Source organism: Labeo rohita, chromosome 18 (genome assembly GCF_022985175.1).
Source record: "Labeo rohita strain BAU-BD-2019 chromosome 18, IGBB_LRoh.1.0, whole genome shotgun sequence".
Classification (NCBI taxonomy): Eukaryota; Metazoa; Chordata; class Actinopteri; order Cypriniformes; family Cyprinidae; genus Labeo; species Labeo rohita.
In genome coordinates, this window is record NC_066886.1 from 33,996,083 (window position 1) to 34,004,401 (window position 8,319).

Here is an 8,319-nt window from a genome sequence, read left to right on the forward strand (position 1 = left end):
ACTTACATTTTCGTAAACCTTAATCTGTGCTCTAAAAATGGGCATATTGCATGACTTTGTGTCTTGCAAAGTCTTCGTAAAATCTAGAGAAATGTTCGAGGTGGTCAGCGGGGTACAGATGAGACACAGTGTATCAAATGTACCGCACTAGAATCCTATTGCAGCACATATTAGTTGCACGGTGTAAGGTATATTCACATTCAGACAATATACCTTTGTTCTGACAATGATCTTTGTTTTGTTTTTATGGTTTATTAGGCTATTGTTATTATGTTTATTGTTATTATGTTTATTAGGTTATTGCTTGCATTTGATCAGTTTCATTATTGCTGTTTGCAATTGTTCCATGTTTTTTTTTTACTGTTACTCAACTTTTCAACTATTAAAATGATGAACTGAAATTAAATATTGCATCGCTGTTTGCCATTACTGTATAATGTTTTACGAATTAACTAGTTTTAACTAAACAAATAATCAAATAAAATACTGAATGGAAATAAAAACGGCTGAATATTCATTTTTTAATGGATTTTACATGTGCAATGAATTGGTTAGGCAGCTTTACAGCATTGCGGATGGGTGTTTCAGCTAACTGTGGCAAATATGACCTACTTATGGATGTTAATGATTCATATTTTAGTAGACAAGTAAAGGAAATGTCACATGAAAATAATTTCTTTTCAGTCCCTAGTTTTGATGTGGCAACGTAAAAAGCAAAAAAAGTGTACCAACTGTACCCGGTCTACCCCTACATCAAGTGTTTGACTCAGTGGCACTGCTAGTTCACAGCAAGAAGGTCCTGGGACTGTTTTGTGTGAAATTTGCATGTCCTCCCCGTGTTTGCATGAGTTTTCTCCAGGTGCTTCGGTTTCCCACACAATCCAATGAGGTGAATTGGACATGCACTATAAATTGCCCAATGGTGTGAATGTGTGTTTACAATAAAACTCTTTCTAAAAAATTAATTGTGGTATAACCATGCAGGAAACCACTTAGCTGTCATGTGGCAAGAAAACCACAAAACTCCTGAAGACTCTCATGACAATGTAACATTTTATGACATGGCAAGGTTAGTTCAGGTTCAATTGTCAAGTGGCAAAACCCAAATAAAATTTTGATAATTAAAAAAAAAAAAAACCTTCTTCTATAGTTTAAAGACTTTGGTTGATCTTCGAAACACAAATTAAACTTTTTTTTTTTTTTTTTTTTTTTTTTTAAACTGAGAGGATTCTGTACCCTAGGTAACCAGTCCTCTAAATTTTGGTTGCCTGGATTTTCAGTGTAGGGACAGAAACTTCTTACTTACATACACTGTAAAAAACAATTTGTTGAGTAAACTTAAAATAATTTGTTACCCGACTGCCTTAAAATTTAAAGTTCAGTCAACTCAAAAAAAGTTATTCAATTTGAAATGTTAAGTTATACTAAGTGACAACTTAAAATTTTAAGTTGAACCAACTCAAATATCTAAGGCAGCTGGGTTAATTACGTAGTAAAACTTAACATTTCAAGTTGACTAAACTTATTTGAGTTGACTGAACTTAAAATTTGAAGGCAGCATTGTAACAAATTATTTTAAGCTGATTCAACAAATTGTGTTTTTTGTTTTTTACAGTTTACTTACTAGTATTAGACAAACAAACAAATAAATGGCACTAGATTTGTAAAGGCCACTAGATTTTTTTCCACAAAATCCTTGAGGGTCTTTGTCACTGAACCATTGCTTAAAACAGAATGAGTGAATGAGAAGAGGTTAAACGTATAGAAGGACAGCATTAGAAAACAAGCCTGAGTGAAAAGAATCAGGCCTATATGACTGAGTCTTTCTGGTCCTCACACAGTGAAATTAAATCATTGCAGTGCTCAGAGATGCTCAAGGGCCGTGCTACAGTAATCTGCTGCATTTACAGCGACCCAGAGAGAAATGAGAAGACATTATTTGCAATCAGAGAGCGAGAAAGAGACGGGGGAAACAGAGAGCGTGCACGTGTGTGTGTGTGTGTGTGTGTGTGTGTGTGAGAGAGAGAGAGAGACATACCTGCTCAGAGGCACCCAAGAGAAGTCTTTAACTAAAGCTCGCCACATAAAATGTCCTCTTTATTACACTTTACAATCGTATACTAACCATTGTGTAACACACATACACCACAATGGAGAATAGAAAAGCCCTTAAATAAAATTATGTAAAGCTGAAGATGTGTATGCAGTTTGTGTATTTTTATGTGTATGTTTGCCTCTATGTGTGTATTTGTGTGTGTGTAGAGATAAAATGACTTTTCCCCTTATGATAGCATCTTTAAAATGGACAGCTGGTCACCCTGCTGCCCAATGACCTCCGGGATCAAGGTCACTGACCAGACCATAAGACCAGAATGGACACACACACACACACTGACCGATGGCAGGGTGACCATGAACAGATGTAGTGTGCTGCTATATTTTAGCTGAAAATGTCAGTAATTCATAATTCAAAAACAGAATGTTTTCAAACAAGTTACTGTACATGACAATTAAGAGTTTTTTTTTGGTTATGTACAAAATCAACATAACTGATGCTCTATTTCTTTATTGCCAAAAGCATGTCACATTTCATGCCAAAAAACAAAGTATATACTGGTTAATTACATGCACGAACGCCCCCTAAAAAAGTAACTAATTGCGTTAGTTATATTTTACGGAAAGTAACGTTACTTTTGCGTTACTTTTTAAATCCAGGCAGGGCATGCTTGTTTGTTTTAATATAAAAAGTTATATTTTTGGCAAATATAAAAAAACCCTTTTGGTGTTACACCAAACGCCTCAGGCTGAAGGAAAAGTAAATTCACATCTGTACAGCAGAATGCAGATGAAAGTTTAACACTCTTCAGCAATAAAAAAAAGAAGAACAAATGTTGGTTTATCTTGAGTAATTTTTGCTTATTAATATGGTTGAACTGGATCATCAAAGGTCAGCAGTAAACACGTTGGTTAATAAATCAGGATTAAATACATGAAGGATTTTTGTATTTTTTAACATATGTAATTATTGCAGGTTTGCATCATATTCTGAGTTGCATTTAATAGTTTTTATTAATTTAAAAAAAAAACTGAATCCGTTTTTTTCATACTCCCAAAATCTCTCAGTATGGGGACAGGAGAGCTTTCAATCAATGCGTTATTTTACTAGTTACTTGAAAAACGTAATCTGATTACGCAATTTGCGTTACTTGTAATGTGTTACCCCCAATTTTGCTGAAGTAATGATGCTGAAAACTCAGCTTTGCATCATAGCAATCAATTACATTTTAGCACAGATTCAAATAGAAAACAATATTTGCAATAATATTTCACAGTAGTACTGATTTTACTGTTGTCTTTTGTGATCAAATAAATGGTGGTAGGTAAAAAAAGACGTCTTTGAAAATCTTACTGACTTAAAAAAAAATCTGAATGCAGAAAATCTGATCTGATTGCTGTAATGCAGAAAAAAAACAAAGGCACAGTATTTTATGAAAACGAACATCTTTTTTCCTTTTGATTTTAGGGTTTTTCACGAGATTAAACCTGTTTTTCCATTGTATAGGTGCCGTTACGAGCAGTCTAGGTAGTGAAAGGTATTTATGCGTGATGTTTTGGCTCTGCTGCTGTGCTGATTTCAGTGCTACAGTCTGTGATGGCTGGTTTCAACATGACGCTGCTGAGTTGTGGGGTTTCATCAGCGTAATGGGGTGTGTGAGGCGAGTGTGTGTTGTAGAGAGAGAAAGCATGCTGGCAGCAATCCTCGACATGTTGAGTCCATCTGAACATTATTATTCCATCATATAACAATCATACACTCCAATGAATAATCAACACTCATCAACGAAGATATGCACTTACATCTTTTACACAATGCCGCAAGGAGGACTATGAACAATAACACCCGCATACGCACACACAAAGAGTCCTGCAGCAATAGATCCGTGCTTGACAGTGTAATACACAATGGCTTTTTAACTCAGCTGATTGATTACAGTAGCGATAGGGGATAGATTGATTGATTGGCTATTCCAGAAACAGTGGCAGTGGAACCGCTGATCAATATGGTTCTTCCCTCAACATTCAACAGCACAAAACAATTAACATGTGGACCGGGAGAGGGGGATGATGGGATATATACAGCGCAAAATGGCAGCCTGCCATTTGGAAGATGCAGACTTCAGATTCTATCTCCGAAACGGCGCTGGAGCATTTTTGAAGAGTACAGGACGAGAGAATAAAGGACAAATAAAAAAGCACAGAGTACCGTCTGTCGCCTGCAAAAAGATACAGTGAAATGCTAAATCAATAAATGGCAAACACTGGGGGGAACACATTTTAAAGGTATACTACACCCCAAAATTTCTTTGAAATATAAAAGAAGATTTTTTTTTTTTGTTCGTTTTTAAATATCTTCTTTTGAATTTTTAGTTTTGACTGGAGAATTAACAAAATCGTTTTTGGCCTTATTTTGTAATATTAATCAGTGTAGTCATTTAAATAAATGAATAAACAAAAAAATAGAAACCACTTAATTGTTGGAGTGTGCTAATTGGTATTTAATTCTAATTATTAACTTAATTGTTTATTTGAGATAAATGAATCAAATGACAAATATACAGCATGAAGAGAAATTTGAACAAAGACGAAGAAGATGGAGGACAATGCATGTCATGCGTGTATGCTTGCCACGAAGCACGTATATGTGTGTGTGTGTGTGTGCGTCAGAGAGACCTTAGAAATTATTACTATTGATTTCTATCCTTGAGACGTGGAAATGTTACCAGATGGCTGCAGGATGATCGTGGCACAAACCTACCGTGTGTTCACTGGCTAAAGGAGGTGAACTCCTGTAAATTCATCTATATTCCTGTTAATATGACAGCTTCAGAAAGCACATATTTACTTGCAGGTATTTGCTAGCACATAATATTTTGTGATGAGGGTCGAGCAAAAATGAAAACAGCACAATAAACATTGTCTTATAATATCAGAATTTTCACCCACGAGCTGCCAGTCAAAAGTTTTTGTCTCGTTTCAGAAGTTCCCGTGCTGCTCTGCCATGTGCCGAGTCCCCGCTCGCAGTATTCAAATTACAGCAACAATTCAATAAAAATTAAGTCTGCAAACTGGCTCTGGGTATGAATTACACAGAGGCACAATCTGGCAACTTCAAAACCCTCCCATGTGGTTGGAGACGCTATTGATATCAATTCTTACATGATTTCAATATTGATAAGAAGATACTAAACTCAGTGATATGCAGTACTGGATGAGGAATTTATTATTTATGGGTGATATTTTTGAAGTGTGTGAAATTCTCACTCAGTATTTGGTGTGTTTAAACATACGTTCGTACAGAAATCAAAATATCCTCTTTTGGAATTTAAATTTTTGGATAGAGTATCCCTTTAACAAAATAATTCATAAATTCAATACAGGTCCATTTCTATCCAAGTCTATCTATCTATCTATCTATCTATCATGTGTTGCAATATAAAGGGCTTGAGCTGAAGCAGAGAAAGACTACAGCTAGAGAAAAATAACATCAACAACTGTCAGGTCAATAAAAATACCACAGGGACAACAATGTTTTTATATCTTATTGTAAAAATGCTAGGAAAAAAAAACAAGTCTGTCTAGGTTAGGTTAGTTTTATTAGACAATGAGATTGCAGGTGGGGGAAAATCAGCTTCATAAAAAAGTGTATGTATTACTGTAAGTATATCAGCAAACACATCTGGTTTAGTTAGGTAATATGACCAAGTTAATATCCAGTTGTTGAAACTGGGAAAACAAAACCACAAGCAATCAACAACACAGGGACGACAATATTTCTCACATCTTATTGTAAGAATGCTAACAAACATAATTCATGCAGACAAGAAGCTTAAGTTAATTTCTAACCAACCGCAACATATCATGACATTAAAAGACAACTATGTCAAAAATGTTTTATACATCTTATTGTCCCATTGCTAGGAAGCACAAAGTCTAGTTACAGGTATAGTTTAGGTTAGTTAAGTTAAATTCTGTGTATTCTCTGAGCTATGAAGTGCTCTGACCAACCGAGTCGATCGTGGTGTGACTTAGTCCTGCATGGCTGGACCTTGAGCTGTGAGACTGTGATTATGAATTCTATTGTAGCTTCTCCACCAGCGTTTGCCACAACATATATGAAAGATTCTGCTCTCCCTCCCCCTCTGTTGTCAAAGAGCAGTTTTCTTTGTTTCCGTAGAGCCATGATTCTGTCAAAATCCCAGCGAGAGAAGGAAAGGGAGGAAAAATCAATCGCTCTCCATACAACACTGTGCGCCTCTGGCCAGAGAGACAGAAAGAGGAAGAAGGAGAAAGAGAAGAACACAGGAAGAATAAAAGAAATACAGAGCAAACAGTGAAGAGAAGGGCAGATAGATGTAGAAACATGTTACTGTTCGCTCTGACAAAATGACATGCATGCCCTGTGTGTGTGTGTACGTGCGTTTGGCATTGACAGGGAGAATGATCCATCTTCCGTGGCATCACTTCACCTGTCTAAATCATTGTGTCTGCCCAAGGGCCAGTATCACACTCACAACATCTGTCTTTTCTTTTTATGTGCACGTTTAGCTAGCAAAGACTTCTATCTCTCCCTCTAACTCTAAAAGAAAACTTTGTGCATTTTTATGAAAAAAATACTGAGATTATTTTTTCTTATAGCCTAAAGAAACACTTTTTTCATTCATATAACAGTTATATAACACAGTTTTTGCAGTGTTAACAACACATTTCGGTGCCAAACCTGTTTCACAGACTGAAATAATGCAGTATAAAAAAACTATGTGGTGTTATAAATAGTCATTTCAGAATTTGAGAGAAAAATGTGAAATGGTGATGGAAAATTGGAGAGAGGAAGAGACAGGAAGTTTCATTCTTACCCTGATAGTGTAAAGAAAGTCCACTCAAGAAAAATATATAATGACGAGAATGTACTAGTTTGTTCAGTCGATGGTACTGACACCACAAATATGTAAATAACATTAACTCAGGGTTTAGGAATGTACAGTGTGAAACACCAGTGCATGAATACTCAGGATTAATCGTTAACCCCAACTGAAGTATGAGCAGTGTGAAACATAAAGCAAGATAATGTAGTATTCCATTTACCTGGTGTTTAGAATGACCCAGGATTAACAATCACTGAAAGTAAAGTATTACAGATTACAGGTTTGTACAATTCACTGTCAGTGTGAGCAGTCCTGCTTCTGCTCGGCTTCACAATTGCATTAGATAGTCTATGAATGCTTAAGAATGTTCTGCATTTCTGCCAACATCGATCTTCGTGAACAAAATCGCATCTTTATCTTCAAGTTCTACAATTATGTAAATAGTACCAAAAAGAACATTTTGGGACTCATTCATTCACACATCATTCTTCCAATAGTCTTCTGGCTCGTCCTTGTGGTCTTTGGCAAACTTCAGAAAGGAAGCAATGCATTTCTTGGAGAACTGTGGCTTCCTTTTTATTATCCTGCTATGCACATCATTCTTGTTCAGTGTTTGCTTAATGGTGGAAAACCTTAGCAAATGCCTGCAGATTCTTAAATGCCACTCTGGGCTTCTTTGTAACCTCCTGGACGATTATGTGTTTTGCTCTTGGGGGGTTTTTGTTGGACACTCCCACAGTGGTGTTGTATTCCTTTCATTTGTACTCTAGCTGATGGTATGTTAGTGGACCCCAAAAGTACTTTATATGTATATAGGTATGCAATTCAACAGTGTCACTGTAACTTTTTAGAATAAAAACTGAAATTTCTACTATAAAGCTGGTCCATTCATGTTTCTACTTGCATCTGACTTCAACAGGATGGACAGAATAAATGAACCAAATGAATGTCAAAGACGGTGGAACCACAGCACCTACTACATAACCACCACAGACCAATGACTGTTAGAAAGTATTTACCGCTGTTTTTTTATTATTTACCACTCTTGAAACAAACTCCAAACAAACTTCATTTTGGCCTGATTTTGTTTGAAACTGCATCACACCAGTTCATTATTTGATTTCGTTTTCGAGTTTGTCACAGACTTGTCATCATCTAAGTTCTTGTTGTTTGATCTAGTTGCCCCTCAAGTGTCTGATTAGTTAACCCTCTCACCTGTCATTGTTAATTATCTCGTTAGTCCTTCATCTTATTTAAACCTCGTGATTGCTTCCAGTGTTTATCCGGTCTCATCTGCACTTAATGTGGATAACGTGGACTACCCTGATCATTGGCTTACTAAATTTTACTGAAGTCTTCTTCTTCATCTTTATTAAATAGCTACACACACCACTCG